This window comes from Eriocheir sinensis, chromosome 18 (assembly GCF_024679095.1).
Source record: "Eriocheir sinensis breed Jianghai 21 chromosome 18, ASM2467909v1, whole genome shotgun sequence".
NCBI lineage: Eukaryota > Metazoa > Arthropoda > Malacostraca > Decapoda > Varunidae > Eriocheir > Eriocheir sinensis.
Window position 1 is genome coordinate 18,284,642 of NC_066526.1, and position 17,708 is coordinate 18,302,349.

Consider the following 17,708-nt stretch of genomic DNA (forward strand, 5'->3'; position numbering starts at 1 on the left):
CCCATTTGCTTAATTGTAAGCAGTCAACTGGCTGTTGTGCAATTTAGGAACGATTCTCGTTAACAATAATTATAGACATCAATTATGAGTTCCGAGTAATGGCTTGATTCACTTAATTATTTTTGGCCAATCAATTTATATTTTGTCAGACAGGAATGTAGGGTATAGCCGGGCGGGTCAGGTAGATAGACCGAAGTAACGTTGGTATTCATATTATATTAACCAATGATAACAGACTCTACTCCTATAATGACATTCTCTTTACTAATATCACGGCAAAGGATGTGGGTCAAGGTCACGTCATTGTGTTAGAAGGAGGCAAAGGTAAGGCTCGTATACATTTTTACTCCTAATAGCACGTCTTCCACAACATGCGTTAAAAGAAATGTAAATATAGTCTGCCGGATAATCGAGTTTTCAGCTTAGAAACAATATCTGATTATTTTTATTGTTTAAGCATTCTCTAATGGAAAATGATAAATTCAAGTAGAGCAAGAATTACTTGACGAATTATAGCAAATGTGCACAAAAAATAAATTATAAATCGCAAATCCAAGATGACCATGGAATTTTGACCCTCCTCTACAAAGATGATAAGCAATACTAATAATAAAAAAATAGATAACTCGTTATACATGGATAGCAACGTTTTCAAAGTTATATTTATCTGTGTTTATGGTTGTTAAGTCAATATTGTCAAAAGTATTAGCGGAAGTTTGGTGCCTCTGCCCAGTGGCATTTTTCAAAAAATACTTTTTTTTTTTTACCAAGGGTGAGCCACTTTCCACCTTCAGTAGTGTTTCTAGCCACGGTCCTCAATTTCTAATGCTCCGCTGCAGCACATCAGGGGACAGCACCCAGTAGACGTTTATACTAAAAAAAATTGTCTTTTATTCCCTTTCACCATTTTACAGTATTTTTGTACACTGGCAAAAGAGACTCCTTTCAGCATGCGAGTGTGCACTATTCTCATTGTGCCCGAGTAATGTCTCAGTTTGCCGCTCCTGGGATGCACAGACTCGCGGTTCATTCTAAGCACGCCCAGATCACGTGTTTCGCATTTCACCATCACTTTTGGGCCCATGTCCGCACCATAGAGCTCAAGCGTACACTCAACTGAGCACTCACACGCCTTAAATACATTTTGCAAGAAAATACCATCCTCTAATGTTCTCTTATCAGTAAGAGACGTACACTCATCTTCATTCACTACGGTCCATGAAATCATTCATTACTAAAGAATAGTAAATTTTTATGTGCAGGTGTTGGCACACCTGAGTCACATGCGAGTGTCGTGGTGGGATCAGCTGATCGGCCAGCCTCCTCACCAGGTTCAACACATCAATTGCTCGCTCGCTCTCTTTCTTCTTTCCCTTCCCAGGACAGCCTTCCTGTTTCTCCTTTTTGTTTGGTCGATGCCACCCATCCTATACACAAAATAAATCATGAATACAAACGAAAAAGCACACGATAATATATAACACAGATTAATCCCAACCGCGAGTCGCCACGCTGACGCGACGCTGCCTCTCCACGTATGCGAAAACCAGTGGCGCTTGATCCACGAAGCAGCCACCAGGTGCGGGGGTGTTGTTTCATGTACGATTATTCTATTGGGATGAAATATAAGTCCAGAAGCTTTAAAATAAGAAATGAAAAGATAATACAAAACAGGTATTGCGTCCTCAGCCATAGGTTAGCAAAACCGCGTGGATAATGTTTCTTCAAATATATTCAGTAAAAATAGTAAAGATGTTCCACTGCGCTCGGCTTTCGGCAGCGTTTTGCCAACAGGTGAAATGATTGCTCCGCGTGTCTTCCTCATATCCTGATAAATATCGATTTCCGACCTGAACCAAACCTTCACCCGGAAGCTCGTAACACTGCTCCCACGAGACGAAGCCAGAATAAATTTACAAATGAATGGTCACTTTTGGTCAGAGAGGTTTTTTGATAGTCACCCTTTGAAAGAGTTCAAGTCACAGGAAGGAGGAAGTACTGGCCATTTATTGACACTAAAGTACAACGTAATAACCGAACAAACATTCACATCAGATATCAGGTTACTATTTAGCTTTAGAGAATATCAAACTTTGCCTTGTGGGTGGAATATTAATGCTAAACCCGGCAAAGCAACAGCCTGCAAGAGACTGTCGCTTTACAATGACTTACCGCAAGGGATTGTAACATGAACCTGCGAAATGACAAACCGGGGTAGATTATGCAGTCAAAGAGTTCCAGGAATTGATGTTAACGTAGCAACTCGGGTCGAAGGTGATTGTGCTGTTCCTGATGCATAAACCCGTGGAAAGGGAGAGGAAAAATGACGTAGATGAAGGAAACGGTGGTGGAGGAATAGTGAACGAGGTGAGGGAAAAGAAAGAGGAGGAGGAGAGGGTGAAGGAGGGAAAGGATGAAGGAAAGAGAGAATATTTAACAGAGGAAAGGGGGATGGAGGAAACAACTAAAAGGGGGGAAAGGAGGATGAGGAGAAGGAGAGGAGACATAATGGAGAAAAGGATGGAGGAGAAGGGGGGGAAGAGTGAAGGAAGGAGATAACTCGCAATAGAGGAAAGGGTGAAAGGAAGGGGAAAGGAGGAGGAGGAGAAGGAGAGGAGACAAAATGGAGAAAAGGATGGAGGAGAAGGGGGGGAAGAGTGAAGGAAGGAGATAACACGCAATAGAGGAAAGGGTGAAGGAGGAAACAACGAAAAGAGGGGAAAGGAGGAGGAGGAGAAGGAGAGGAGACAAAATGTAGGAAAGGATGGAGGAAAAGGGGGGAAGAGTGAAGGAAGGAGATAACACGCAATAGAGGAAAGGATGAAGGAGGAAAGTGAATGAAAAGAGAGAAATAACCTGCAAAATACGTGTTAATAAACGCTGAAAAATGGCTAACCACGTAATTAGCTTCTACGCTTTGACTCTCTATCGTGTGTTCTAGGAAAGGTTTTGTCGTAACTTCATAAACAACTTTCGTTCCCGAGTTGTGATACGGGGAAATGAATGACGCCAATCCGGTTCCAACACACACACACACACACACACACACACACACCCGCCCGCCCGCCCCCCCACACACACACACAGCAAGGCCAGACACAACAGAATAAGTGGAAGGAAATACCGTCGGGGAAATGATGAGGTAAAGGAAATTGTATAAGGAAATCCCAAGTGTATTAATGTTCCATCCTTCTGACAGGTGAATAAAATGATCAAAAATGTTTGTTAGTACAGGATAAGCGGAAATATTTCATTGTTTAATAAAGTAAACGGAAAGGTATTGAAGAAAGTGATTAAGGAGGAGATTCTGCCCATTTATTGACATTAAAGTACAACGTAATAACCAAACAAACAATCACACCATAATATTAGGTTACTATTTAGCAGATAACATAACGTAGACTGTGACTGATTAGCGACACAACACAATTCTGACATCCCTTTCTTTTTTTCTGACACCACATAAGACAAAAATAATGGCACACCTCACCCTCAACACGTAAGACTCAAACCATCGTACTACATTCTATGCGTCCACGAAAAAGAGGAAACTGAGACATTCGGATAACGTAAAATGCGTCATCCTTTGAAGTGTGAAGATAAGAAAGAGAGTCTGTCAGTAGGGAACAAGCGGATATACTTCATCCTTCAACAAAACAAAAGCTATTGAAGAGAGCGATTGTTACGACAGGACAAACAAATAACGCGATTGTTTAGCGAATATAATAAGGAAAGTATATGTTAGCACTGGACAAGCGGAAATGTTACACTGCTCAGTACAACAAATGAAAATACTATTGAAGAAAGCGATTGTTAGGACAAGACAAACAGATAACGCGATTGTTTAGCGAATATAATAAGGAAAGTATATGTTAGCACTGGACAAGCGGAAATGTTACACTGCTCAGTACAACAAATGAAAATACTATTGAAGAAAGCGATTGTTAGGACAGGACAAACAGATAACGTGATTGTTTAGCGATTATAATAAGGAAAATATATGTTAGCACTGGACAAGCGGAAATGTTACACTGCTCAGTACAACAACGAAAATACTACTGAAGAAAGCGATTGTTAGGACAGGACAAACAGATAACGTGATTGTTTAGCGATTATAATAAGGAAAATATATGTTAGCACTGGACAAGCGGAAATATTACACCGTTTATTCAATACAACAAACGAAAATATTACTGAAGAAAGCGATTGTTAGGACAGGACAAACAGATAACGTGATTGTTTAGCGAATATAATAAGGAAAATATATGTTAGCACTGGACAAGCGGAAATATTACACCGTTTATTCAGTACAACAAACGAAAATACTACTGAAGAAAGCGATTGTTTGGACAGGACAAACAGATAACGTCGTGATTGTTTAGCGAGCCGAGTGGAGAGCAGGAGAAGGAGTCCGTACAATCAATCCTACTAATCCTTTCTTCTAATCCTTCCATCCTTCCATAGCGGAGTAAGCCAGAAAGGAAAGTGAAGAGAGTGCCCGTCCCTTCACTCACGCCCTCCTGACGCTCATTCCTATTCACCTTCAGTCATGTTCGCGGCTGTGACGGACGTGTGTGTTATGTATGTATGTATGTATGTATGTCAGTCTGTATGTCTAGTTATCTATCCGCGCGCGCGCACACACACACACACACCGTGGCGTACTGGTAGAGCGCTGCGCTGCCACGCTTCACCGTCTGACAGGGCGGCGGTTCGAGCCACCTCAGGCCGGATTATTTCTGTTGACTGGGAGTGGTTACTGTCCCCCCTTGAACAAGGGGGATGGGGTGTGGTGTGTGAGGTCCTGGCAGTACCCAGAGATCGACGATAACGGGCACTTGCTCATGTCGGGAGGGTACCTGCTGGCGATTACGAGTCCACCACGTTATCAGGCCGTGGTGAATTACACAACGTGGTTGTGATCAGGTCCCTGTGGCATCGATGTGGTCAGTTAACCCAATTTTGAGAGGTTAATCCTGATAGCCACGACCACATACTCGCCACATATGATAATGATGAGGCCAGAGATCATATTCCGCAAGGCTATAGACACATTAGTAGAGTGAGCATGATCTGTTACTACATTATCTGTACTACTACTACTACTACTACTACTACTTCTACTTCTAATACTAATAATAATAATAATAATCTATACTGCTTATTTGTACTACTAAACTATGCTGATCTATACTACTACTACCACTACTACTATTACTACTATAGTCGGCCCAAATTAGCTTGCATTTGCACCGAGAAGCCCCTCCCATTCTGGCTAAGCTCTGCTCCCCTTTCACCTGATTGGCTGTTGATGACATCATAGATTGTATTGAGACACAAATATATATGATTGTAGCGACGGGTAGGCTATGTACGGTCAGCGCAACGGCCACAGATACGAAACTCATTCCTCAATACAATGATTCCTACTTGTATGAAGCTACTGTAGAGTGTATTTTTTGATGTGATGATATTTGGTATGCCTATGTGAATGAGCTATGTAGGAAATAATGACGGAAAGTGTGCATTACTTTATAGACAGCCTACTCTCGTCGCCCTCAGTGCTCGTTTTGCAGGGTCCGTCCTCCCTTGAAAACTTGCAGTATTATGATTGTACTTTGTTTCTTAGGTGATGTCATTGATTATTTAAGTAGTGTCGTTATTCAATTAAGTTTCGAATATTTTTTAATCATGAAAGAAGCTAGATTATCTCAATCATATATATTTGGTACGTGTCTTTGATAAATTTATGTCATCAACAGCCAGTCAGGTGGAAGGGGGGCGGAGCTTAGCCAGAATGGGGGAGGGGCTTCTCGGTGCAAATTGGCCAAGCTAATTTGGACCGACTATACTACTACTGCTGCTGCTGCTGCTACTACTACTACTTGCATTTTGACGAGCCCTAACCACCTTTCCATTGGCAATCTCGTGATGTAAAGGGATGGATTTATCTTTTCTCTCCTCGTTCATGCATCGTAGCTTTTCACATTTCCCCGAGCGGATATTTGCCTGAACAAACGCCAGTAAAGTGAACGCCTCATTTCCTGAACACAAACAGGACCAAAGGGAGGGAGAGATGCAGGGTAGAACGCTTTCCTCCCTCCCTCCTCTCCCCTCCTCATCGTTTTCCTTAGTTCCCCTTTCGTGCTTATTTGCTTCCTCCAGTATCCCTTTCCCTCTCTTCAATCTCGTGTTCTCTCGTTCTATTTTCCCCTCCTAGCTCGTCCTCCTTCGTCCTTTCCTCTATCTTGTCTCCTCATCTTCCTTGTCCTTCCTCCTCCTCCTGCTCCGCCCTTTTCTCCATCTCATCTCTTTCGTTCTCCCATTTTCCCCTTTTTTTGTTCATTTTTCCTCCTACACTTTTCCATCACTTATTTTTTACCTTCTCCTATCCCTTCCTCCTCCTTCATCTCTTCCTCTATCTTCCTTCCCCCCTATCTTCTTTTCTCTCACATCGTTCACACTTCCTCCTCCATCTACGCCTCCTCTCCCTTTTCCTTTTTTGTCCCTCCTTCTCTCCCTCCCTTCCTTCACGCCCTTATGCTCTCTTTCTCTCTCCATCTCTCCTTCCTGTCCCTCATCTCTTCACTCCATGCTTGCCATTCGCTTTCACTTGCCTTCCACTTCATCGAACCTTTCCTTTCTCACCTCCTCTTGCCCTCATTCACCTATTACTTACTTTCCCTTTCATTCACATCCACCACTTGTATTACTTCTGTCTTTTGCCTTTCTCTCTGCAACTTACTTTCCCTTTCTTCATCGTATTTCTCCTCGCCATGTCTGTACTTTTCCCTCTTCCCTTTTTTTCCCTTCCTTGGACGTATTTTTTCTCCACCTAAAGACGTTTTTTTTTTTTTTTTGCTTATATACTGAACGTTACAAAAAATATAAAAGTAAAGTTGGTTGAGAACTTCACACACACACACACACACACACACACACACACACACACACACACACACACACACACACACACACACACCTGTCAGCGCAGCATTTCGAAGCCCCAATACATGTGTTCGAAAAAGCTCGCGTACAAGTTCTTGGGTCTGTCATGAGTGTTTTAATGAGTCTAGTGTGGTAAGTTGATAAGGGATTTGCTCCATGAACGGAAAACAACACATAACCATGATAATGTAACTAATAATCTCCTCCGTCCCTTTAAAATTTGTCGTGATGAGAACCCGAAGTGACTCAGAATTCGGAACTTCGGCTCAATTTTGGGAACATGAGTCAGGATGAAAAATGTTGTGATGCGAGTGTGTAGGAATTTGATAAGAGGGGAACTGTTGTCATTTGAAGGGCCTGCGTGTGAGAGCTAAGTAAAGGGCGCAAAGGTTGGAAGGGTCAGGGAGGAGGAGAAAAAAAAAAAGTAAATGACAAGTGTTCTTATTTATTACTTTATTCCCTTTAATTCAGTTCTTCCTCCTCTAATGTCTTCTCTCCACCCCTCACTTGTTTCTCCTCCCCTTCTCTCTCGCTCTCGCTCTCTCTCTCTCTCCTGTTCTTTTCTTATCTGTTATAGTTACACACACACACACACACACACACACACACACACACACACACACACACACACACACACACACACACCTGTCAGTTTCATATAACTTTATTCGCTAATTTATCTCTCAGCTCGATATTCAATTAATGCTACGTCCCTTACCTGAAAAAGTTAGAATTACACCTGAACGTTGAAAAATAATTACAGGTGTGCCAGGGATAATAACGGACGTGTACGGTTACAAGGAAGGAGTTTGGGTATGTCGTTTTGTCGTACATGGTTAGGACTACAAGTTGTTGTTTCGTGTACAAGTCAGGCTTGATCGATTCTGTGTAGATAAGTTTGATTTACCTGGTTATATTTTGTGCATAAGCTCGTTCGCCATACGTAGGAGTTTTACTAAGGGTCGTATTTTAAAACATTTCGTCTTCCAAGTTCACATATTTGCCAAAGCTTTCATATGAGTTTAGGGCATTTCCAGGAGTAGTTTTATGACCCTTGTGGTAGTTTAACCCTTCCTCAGTACCATGAGCCTAAAGAAACACTCGTTAGAACTCGACTGATCACTTCTCTGACCTTTAGAAATAGTTGATGTGAGAAGCGAAAATGTCTTATGATACCGACCTAAGTGTGCTCGTCTAACCTTACATGGCTAGGAATAAAGTTGATGTTTCGTGGATAAGTAAAGTCAGGTTTGATCGATTCTGCATTAAAGTTTTGTCTGGTCCAGAGATTTTGGGTACTTGTCCGTTGACCTTAACTCAGATTCATCACCGGAGTAAAATTGTGAAACTGGTGGAGAGGTGTCAAAGACTGAGCGATGTAATTCCTTCCTCTTTATCTTATCGGATGTGAATGGCAGTGATAAGTGTTAAGGAAATTACTAAGGGTTGCAGTAACACATGACTGGGAGGTGACTAGCGTATATCAGATAGCGATGTAGGAGGAGTGATGGGAAGCAATTAGCGAGAACTCGACAGATAAAAGAAGAACGTAATTTTTATTTGTATGCGGCTTTCCAATGTTGGAATGAGAACCTTTTGATGATACACAAAGATTCACACTTACCGAATTCAGATGTTTTCATAATTCTTGATTCCGATACCCTATGCCCCTTTCCACCCAGCAGTGAATGGGTACCAGGTATTAATCGGGGGTTGTGTCCCGTCTCCTGGGGTCTGTTCCCTTCTCCTATAATTCCTTCCCCCTCCTGCCTCTCTCCGGCATATGACCACAGATGTTGCGCCGACTAAACGAAACTTTCCAACTTTTTTTCATAATTCTTGAGAGTATTTATGAGCGGGAACTTGATTTAGTGAAGAACGTGATTTTTTTTTCTTTATCAGTATAGTTCACCAAAGTAGGAATCACCGTTGTCAGATTATCGTACTCAGAGCCAAGTATTTATCGGATTCTGACGCCTAACTATTGCCAAGAAACATCAGGATCTAACTCTTTTAACGATAACTATAAATGAGTTTCGTTATTGGAGCGCAGAAGACAGTTTGGGGATAGTCGGGAAATATAAGCGGCTGAGTGCGACAATCCGGCAACGTTGGTAGGAAATTCACCGTTGCCAGATTATCGTACTCAGAGCATAGTATTTACCGGTTTCTAACGCCTAACTATTGCCAAGAAACATCAGGATCTAACTCTTTAAACGATAACTATAAATGAGTTTCGTTATTGGAGCCCAGAAGACAGTTTGGGGGTAGGAAGTCGGGAAATATAAGCGGCTGCATGAGTACGACAATCTGGCAACGTTGGTAGGAATGAGACCCCTTTATTAATGTTACAGAGAATCACACTTTGCGAATTCCGATATTTTCTTGTCTTGAGAGTAACAATTGGCGAGAACTCGAGAAAGTGAAGAATAATGTGATTTTTAAGTTTCTGTAGTTCACCAAAGTAAGAATGAGAGCCTTCCAACATTACAGAGTATCACACCGCGAATTCCGATGTTTTTTTTTTAAGTCTTGAGCGTAACACTGCGATAACTCGAGATAGTGAAGAATAATGTGATTTTTAAGTTTCTGTAGCTCACCAAAGTAAGAATGAGAGCCTTTTAACATTACAGAGAATCACACTTTGCGAATTCCGATGTTTTTTTAGTCTTGAGCGTAACACTTGGCGAGAACTCGAGAAAGTAAAGAATGATGTGATTTTTAAGTTTCTGTAGTTCACCATAGAAAGAATGAGAGCCTTTTAACATTACAGAGAATCACACCGCGAATTCCGATGGGTTTTTTTTTAAGTCTTGAGCGTAACACTTTGCGAGAACTCGAGAAAGTGAAGAATAACGAGATTTTTAAGTTTCTGTAGTTCACCATAGAAAGAATGAGAGCCTTTTAACATTACAGAGAATCACACCGCGAATTCCGATGTTTTTTAAGTCTTGAGCGTAACACTTGGCGAGAACTCGAGAAAGTGAAGAATGATGTGATTTTTAAGTTTCTGTAGCTCACCAAAGTAGGGATAAGAGCCTTTCGACGTCACAGCGAATCGAACTTTCTTGAATTCAGATATTTCCGCACGCTTGCAATTATTTAATCACCTGTTTACATGGAGATGATGAATAACGAAGTGTGTTCATAGATTATTACCTCTAACTATTTGACTGGATACTGACTAAGCATTTGATACTTTATAAGGAGGAAACGGAGCACAAAAAAAAAGAGGAAACAGAAGCGTATATTTAATCTATCTAAATGTATATTAACTAAGCATTTCATACTTTATAAGGAGGAAACGGAGCACAAAAAAAGAGGAAACAGAAGCGTATGTTTAATCTATCTAAATGTATATTAACTAAACATTTCCACCTTCAAAAACAGAAAACAGAGCACTAAAGGAAGGTAAAGGGGAGGAAAAAGTTAATCTAGACACGGTGGCTTTCATGCGAGCTTTCATCAGACACGAAAATATTGACAATTGCTTACCTCGTGTGCTTACTCCTCATCACTGCAGACGGGGACTCGAACACACCTGGGGCTGGTCTGACAGGTGAGTGTGTGTGTGTGTGTGTGTGTGTGTGTGTGTGGGTGTGGGTGTGTTTAGCTCCCTCCACGTAGTTTTGATCCTGTTTGATGTTTGTTCTCCCCTTTATCCCACATGTCCTCAGCTTAATCCGTTCCAGGTATATTCACTGGTTTCGGTCGTCCTTGTCGGGGTGTTGAATCGTATCCTTGCCTAAAAAAAGAAGTGAATAGTGTTAGTGAGGCAATTAAATAAATGGTAGAGAGAATGGGATTAAAAGACTCGTTGATGGTATGAGCTGGTGGTATATGGGATGGGTTGATGGTGGTAGTGATAATAGTGGTGGTAATGGTGGTGGTAGGAGTGGAAATGGTAGATAGTATGGGATTAAAGTGCTTGTTAATGGCATGGTTTAGTAGTGTATGGGAGGAGTGAAGTTGTAGCAATGGTAGTAAACATTATGACAAGTGATGAAAGGTGGTGAAGGAAACACGGGCTAGGGAACGAGTGTTTACTCCTGAATAGATTCAATTCACGGTGGAAATGAAAAAGACAAGCAACTCCCGTTTCTGGACACACTGACAATAAGATCGGGAAGCACCGTAAAATTCAAAGTGTACAGGAAACCCACCAATAAAAACGACTTCATACACTACCTCAGCGCTCATAGCAAGAGAACAAAAACGGGTGTAATCATAGGCTTTTTCCTGAGAGCGCTACGAATCTGCAGCCTCGAATTCCTTTCGGAGGAATTAGAATATATAAGAAAAACTTTCACTAAGCTAGGCTACCCCAAAGGTCTTCTTTACATCGCAGAAGAAAAAGCTCGCAAGATCATCCGCCGCAAACAACAAAATGACAACACAAGATACCTGGTGGTGCCGCACTCGGACCTGACAGACAACCTCAGGAGAACTCTATTCGGTACAAACATACAAGTTGTGACAACCGCGGGGAAAAAGATAAAAGACTTAGTGATCAAGAAGGCCGAGGTCACCAAGAATAATAAGAGCGTTATATACGAGACCCCCTGCAGCGGTTGCGACAACAAATATTACGGGGAAACCAGCAGGGGTCTCGCAACAAGGCTGAAAGAGCACAAAGCTGACCTTGAACACCACCGGGAAAAAGTGCTCTAGTAAACCATGTAGACGAAAAAGGTCACCTGCCGAAGTGGAACGAGGCTAAAATTCTAAGAGAAAACATCTCAAGACAACACATGAAGGCCTATGAATCTATTTTCACCACCTTCAATAACAAACGAACAGGCGACGTAGTGTGGGCGAAAGCAGCAGCACATGTGGCCGTCAAGGACCAGAGAGGGAGTGGCGGATAGTGAGGTCCGAGTCACGCAACTCCCTCATTTTTTAATATAAGGCAGCTTACCCATCCTCTGAAGAAGCCCACTAAGGCGAAACTAGTCAGGAGTAAACACTCGCTCCCTAGCCCGTGTTTCCTTCACCACCTTTCATCATTCATCAATGGTAGTAATGGTGGTGTTGGGTATGGTGATGGTGGCGGTGATATTGTAGAAGGTATGGTATTTAATTGTGTGTGAATGGTATGGGTTAGTGATGGTAATGGTAATAGAATATGATAGTGGTATTTTTTTTTACAACAAAGGATACAGCTCAAGCCTCAAGGGCACACAAAAAAAGTAAACAATAATAAAAAAGCCCGCTACTCGCTGCTCCCAAAAAGAATCTAAAGAGGTGGCCGAAAATCGGTCATTTTCGGGTGGGGTGGTGGTGGTGGTGGTGGTGGCAACAATACCCTAACATAAAAAACGGAAGGGAACACCAAGCAACTTATAAGATCTCGATTCCTCGCAACACTCACCACATAAAAAAGTAACTCATTGGAATTCAATAAAACTATATAGAGCACGTGACTATTATCGAATGCCCCACTAATAGAGATGAAAGAATGATGGTACTTGTTAACTCTTGCACTAGGGAGTTGGACAGCATATGGCGGTAGGCGTGAGGTGGTGATGGTGAAGGTGAGGGAGGGGGAGAGGGGGGGGAATGGTGTTGGGTATCAAAGAGGAATAGTTATTAGTAGTTGTGGTAGAGGTGGTGGTGGTGGTGGTGGTGGGCGTGTTAGTGACTCAGGTGTCAGGTAAAAGGAATGGTAATTATCAACCTGAGGGGGATCAGGTGACACCATTACGTTGACCTTGATGCTTGTTCTCTCTCTCTCTCTCTCTCTTCATTTATGTATCTATATTTTGTTTTAGTGAGCGTTGTTGTTGTTATTTTTTTGTTGTTTACGATTTTTCAAGGGTTGCATTTCTATTGTATTTTTTCTTTTCTTTTTTTTTCGTTCATGTAATTTAAAACTTTCACTTCATTTTTTCTAGTTCTTTTTTTATCAGCGAGGTTGTTTTGAAGGATGTCGAGAGTGTGTGTGTGTGTGTGTGTGTGTGTGTGTGTGTTATTATTTCATTATCAATATTGACGCCATCATCATCATCATTGGAGATCGATTCATGTAACAAAACAAACCTTATTGGAATTATTAGTCGTATTTTTTCCGTATATATTTTCATAACATTTTGTAAGCGATTATTTTCTCGCCACACGTTTCGCGCCTCTGTCAACACTGGGCTCGAGAAGGCAGTGTGAAATATGATGACATGACGAGTTTTTCTTCTTTTGCAGTAAAGGAAACAGCTCAAGGGCAAAAATATATAAGAGAAACTCCGCTCCGATAAAGAAAGTTGAAATGAGTAGGCAAAACAGAGGTCAATTTCGGAGTTCTCAATCATGCAGGAACCATTTGTGAACGATCTAGAATTGAAAACGTCTGGTAATCTTATTTTCGAGACAAGTGATGGGAAGAAAACTGACCAGAGGGTAAAAATCCATTACGTGAACTCTGGACGGAAAAACAACAACATTCGAGAAACACAAAATAGACACAACAGCTAAGGATTTTTTTTTTTTGAGACAAGTGATGGGAAGAAAAATGACCAGAGGGTAAAAATCCATTACGTGAACTCTGGACGGAAAAACAACAACATTCGAGAAACACAAAACAGACACAGAACAGCTAAGGAATCGAACACTGAAAAGAAAAAAAAAGAAAAAAAGAAAAAAGAAAAGCCGTTACATAGACAGATCTCCGCAGTGTACAGCGAGGAACAGACAGCAAGGCAAGGTAATGAGGGTCCGTAATTAACTTAAGTTCTCGGTGCAAGGTAATGACAGTGGAACGACCTACATGAATTATAATCTGTCGCTTATCGTGCGGGATTACTCATGTTCTTTATCTCGGTCTCTAAATACCCATGGATTATTTAAGTTTTTTTTTTTTTTTCACCCTATCGCCGTGTCTAGTGTGGGGACAAGGAAGGATACGAACTTGGCTCATGGGTCGACGGAGGTGTTCATTGCGCCACTACTGTTTCCTTTGCGATCCTTGAAGACAGGTTGAATTGTTTTATGATTCGGCTCTCAACGATTAACAGCAGAAACAGAAAAAAGCATTAAGATTTTGTCGTGAAAAGATCGATTTTGTTATCTTTCTTTTTTATGATGGATTTATTCTTTACTAGTTTTATTTTTCATTACGGTTGTTTTATGACTTCTTATCTTTACACGCAAAGGAAGAAAGGATGGAGGGAAGGAAGGGAAGAAGGAAGTAAGGGAAGCAAGAAGGAAGGAAGGATGCGAAGAACGAAAGAGAAGGTAAAAGAGAGAAGGAGAACGAAAGAGAAGGAGGAAAGGAAGGAGTTGGTAAGGAAGGAAAAGCAGAGGAGTAAAAGATATTGAGAGAGAAAAGAAAGGAAGAAAGGAAGAAGTTGGTAAGGAAAGAAAAGAAGAGGAGTAAAAGATATTGATAGAGAAAAGAAAGGAAGGAGTTGGTAAGGAAGGAAAAGGAGAGGAGTAAAAGATATTGATAGAGAAAAGAAAGGAAGAAAGGAAGGAGTTGGTAAGGAAGGAAAAGGAGAGGAGTAAAAGATATTGATAGAGAAAAGAAAGGAAGAAAGGAAGGAGTTGGTAAGGAAGGAAAAGAAGAGGAGTAAAAGATATTGATAGAGAAAAGAAAGGAAGGAGTTGGTAAGGAAGGAAAAGGAGAGGAGTAAAAGATATTGAGAGAGAAAATAAGGAAAGAAAGGAGAGAGAAGAGGTAAAGGAAGAAAGGGAAAAGAGAAAGAACAAATGCTTGAATAAGACTTTTTATGTGTTTATCTCCCTTCAGTGTACGTTACCCCAACTGTATTCTCTTCAGCGTCCTTATCTGTCCCCCTGGAGCCGAGCAAGCCGTGATAACAAAAAGTGTGAAGTTATATAACACCCCATATATCGAGATAGTCGGAGATACTATTTTTTTACCAACCTATATACCGAGTTTACAGTATCATCGTTCCATTAGCCTAACCTTCTGTGAGTTATATCAAGGGGAGCACCGAGGGGCACCATTACCAGATTGTCGTACTCAGAGCATAGTATTTACTGGTTTCTGACGCGAACTATTGCCAAAAAACATCAGGATCTAACTCTTATTTTTTCGTTATTGGAGCCCAGAAGACAGTTTAGGGTTAAGAAGTCGGTAAATATAATCGGCTGAGTACGACAGTCTGGCAACGTTGCTGAGGGGAGGGGGGATGAAGGGACAGCATGAGCAAAGCAGAAATAGGGATCACGGAGTCACTATAAACAAAATTAGTCCGCGCCACTAACTGACCCCCCGCAGCTTTCTGGATATATTGGCCCCCCGGTGTTATGGGTCTGCACATTGAGAGAGGGAAAAAATGAAGTAAATAGAGAATATCAAGACACCTCTCCACCCGAAAATTGTCCCTCTTCTGGACCTGGATCTGGACAATAATGCGCAGGTCACTTTTCAGGTGCATAACACGCATATTTGTGTTGGCTGTTGGGGGGACGGGGCAGCCGGGTGTGCAGGTAAGGGAAGTGAATGAAGTGTAATTGTTAGTGTTGGTGTGTTGTGGTGACAAGTGAGTGTGTTCCGGCCTCTCCTTTTTGCTTCTGTTCGGATCAGCATCTAGCGGGCTTTTTTTTTGGTTGTTGTTGTTTGTTTGTTTTTTGCCACTGAGCTGCCTCCCTTGCTATAAAAAAAATTAAAGGTAGAACACGGAAGCTTAGATAGAGACCGTTCGCGTTAGTCATCCTACTCCCCCCCAGTACATTTTTCCCCTCCAGCACATGTATTGCCGCTTATCACGCTGAATTATGATAGTTTTTTTTTTTTTACAACAAAGAAGACGCTCAAGGGCAACTAAGAGTGTAGAGATAAAAAAAAAAAAAAGCCCGCTAATTACCATTCCCAGAGTGTTTAGTTTTTTTTAAAGTTGAGAGAACAAAAGGCAATAGATTCTTTACGTTGTCAAAATAAAATGCAGCACTAGATTCTTATACCTTGTTGAAAGAAAATACAGCAACAAATTCTTTACATTGTTGAAAGGAAATACAGCGATAGATTATTTCACGTTGTTGAAAGAAAATACAGCAACAAATTCTTTACATTGTTGAAAGGAAATACAGCAATAGATTATTTCACGTTGTTGAAGGAAAATACAGCAACGAATTCTTTACATTGTTGAAAGGAAAATACAACAATAGATTCCTTACATTGTTGAAGGAAAATACAGCAACGAATTCTTTACATTGTTGAAGGAAAATACAGCAATAGATTCCTTACATTGTTGAAAGGAAAATACAGCAATAGATTCCTTACATTGTTGAAGGAAAATACAGCAATAGATTCCTTACATTGTTGAAGGAAAATACAGCAATAGATTCCTTACATTGTTGAAGGAAAATACAGCAATAGATTCCTTACATTGTTGAAGGAAAATACAGCAATAGATTCCTTACATTGTTGAAGGAAAATACAGCAATAGATTCCTTACATTGTTGAAGGAAAATACAGCAACGAATTCTTTACATTGTTGAAGGAAAATACAGCAATAGATTCCTTACATTGTTGAAGGAAAATACAGCAATAGATTCCTTACATTGTTGAAGGAAAATACAGCAATAGATTCTTTACATTGTTGAAGGAAAATACAGCAATAGATTCCTTACATTGTTGAAGGAAAATACAGCAATAGATTCCTTACATTGTTGAAGGAAAATACAGCAATAGATTCCTTACATTGTTGAAGGAAAATACAGCAATAGATTCTTTACATTGTTGAAGGAAAATACAGCAATAGATTCCTTACATTGTTGAAGGAAAATACAGCAATAGATTCCTTACATTGTTGAAGGAAAATACAACAATAGATTCCTTACATTGTTGAAGGAAAATACAGCAACGAATTCTTTACATTGTTGAAGGAAAATACAGCAATAGATTCCTTACATTGTTGAAGGAAAATACAGCAATATATTCCTTACATTGTTGAAGGAAAATACAACAATAGATTCCTTACATTGTTGAAGGAAAATACAGCGATAGATTCTTTACATTGTTGAAGGAAAATACAGCAATAGATTCCTTACAATGTTGAAGGAAAATACAGCGATAGATTCCTTACATTGTTGAAGGAAAATACAGCAATAGATTCCTTACATTGTTGAAGGAAAATACAGCAATAGATTCCTTACATTGTTGAAGGAAAATACAGCAATAGATTCCTTACATTGTTGAAGGAAAATGCCGGAACAGAGAGAGGAAGTTTTTTGTCATCCCAACCAAGCAGGAATGTAGAAAAAAATTACAGGGATAGTAAAAACGAGATACTAAAGCAATATCAAAGACTCGGTGCACGCTAAGGGGTTTCAGTACTTCTTTTTTCCGTCCGCGGGTCATTGTTGAAAGAAGATACATTAATAGAGAAAGGAAGTGCTTGCCATCCCACTCAAGAAGCAATAAAAAAGATAGATAGTGAAAAAAGAGGTACCGAATCTAGGTCAGCAGTACTTAAGGCTCAGTGCACGCTAAAAGACTGTCAGTTGTTATTTTCTTTTTATCATCCCGGGTCATCGTACAGAATATTGCCACCTGACACACTCGCCGCACGACACCCGCATGTTTTGTGCATTCATTCATCAGGGTTTTTAGATCACGTTTATGATATTTCCGGGTCACGTGATGCGAGTGAGGGTGTTCATGCAGTTCGCAGGTGCCATGCAGTAGTCATTACGCCCCCCGGTCCCTGTAGCGTATATTTACCAACTCGTACGCACTCATCCATTTAGTACTCATAGCGGGATAAAAATATAATTAACCATAAGTGGGACTCTGAAAAATT

General features: G+C 40.7%; 1 protein-coding gene across 1 annotated transcript in view; it reads right to left on the bottom strand.

The window, feature by feature from the left end:
• LOC127000405 (alpha-1,6-mannosyl-glycoprotein 2-beta-N-acetylglucosaminyltransferase-like) overlaps positions 1 to 17,708 on the bottom strand; it is a 38,995-nt gene that overhangs the window by 19,291 nt on the left and 1,996 nt on the right. Inside the window, exon 2 of the mRNA XM_050864101.1 lies at positions 10,444 to 10,693. The gene's annotated coding sequence lies outside the window, so the exon portion shown is untranslated. The remainder of the gene's footprint in view (positions 1 to 10,443; positions 10,694 to 17,708) is intronic.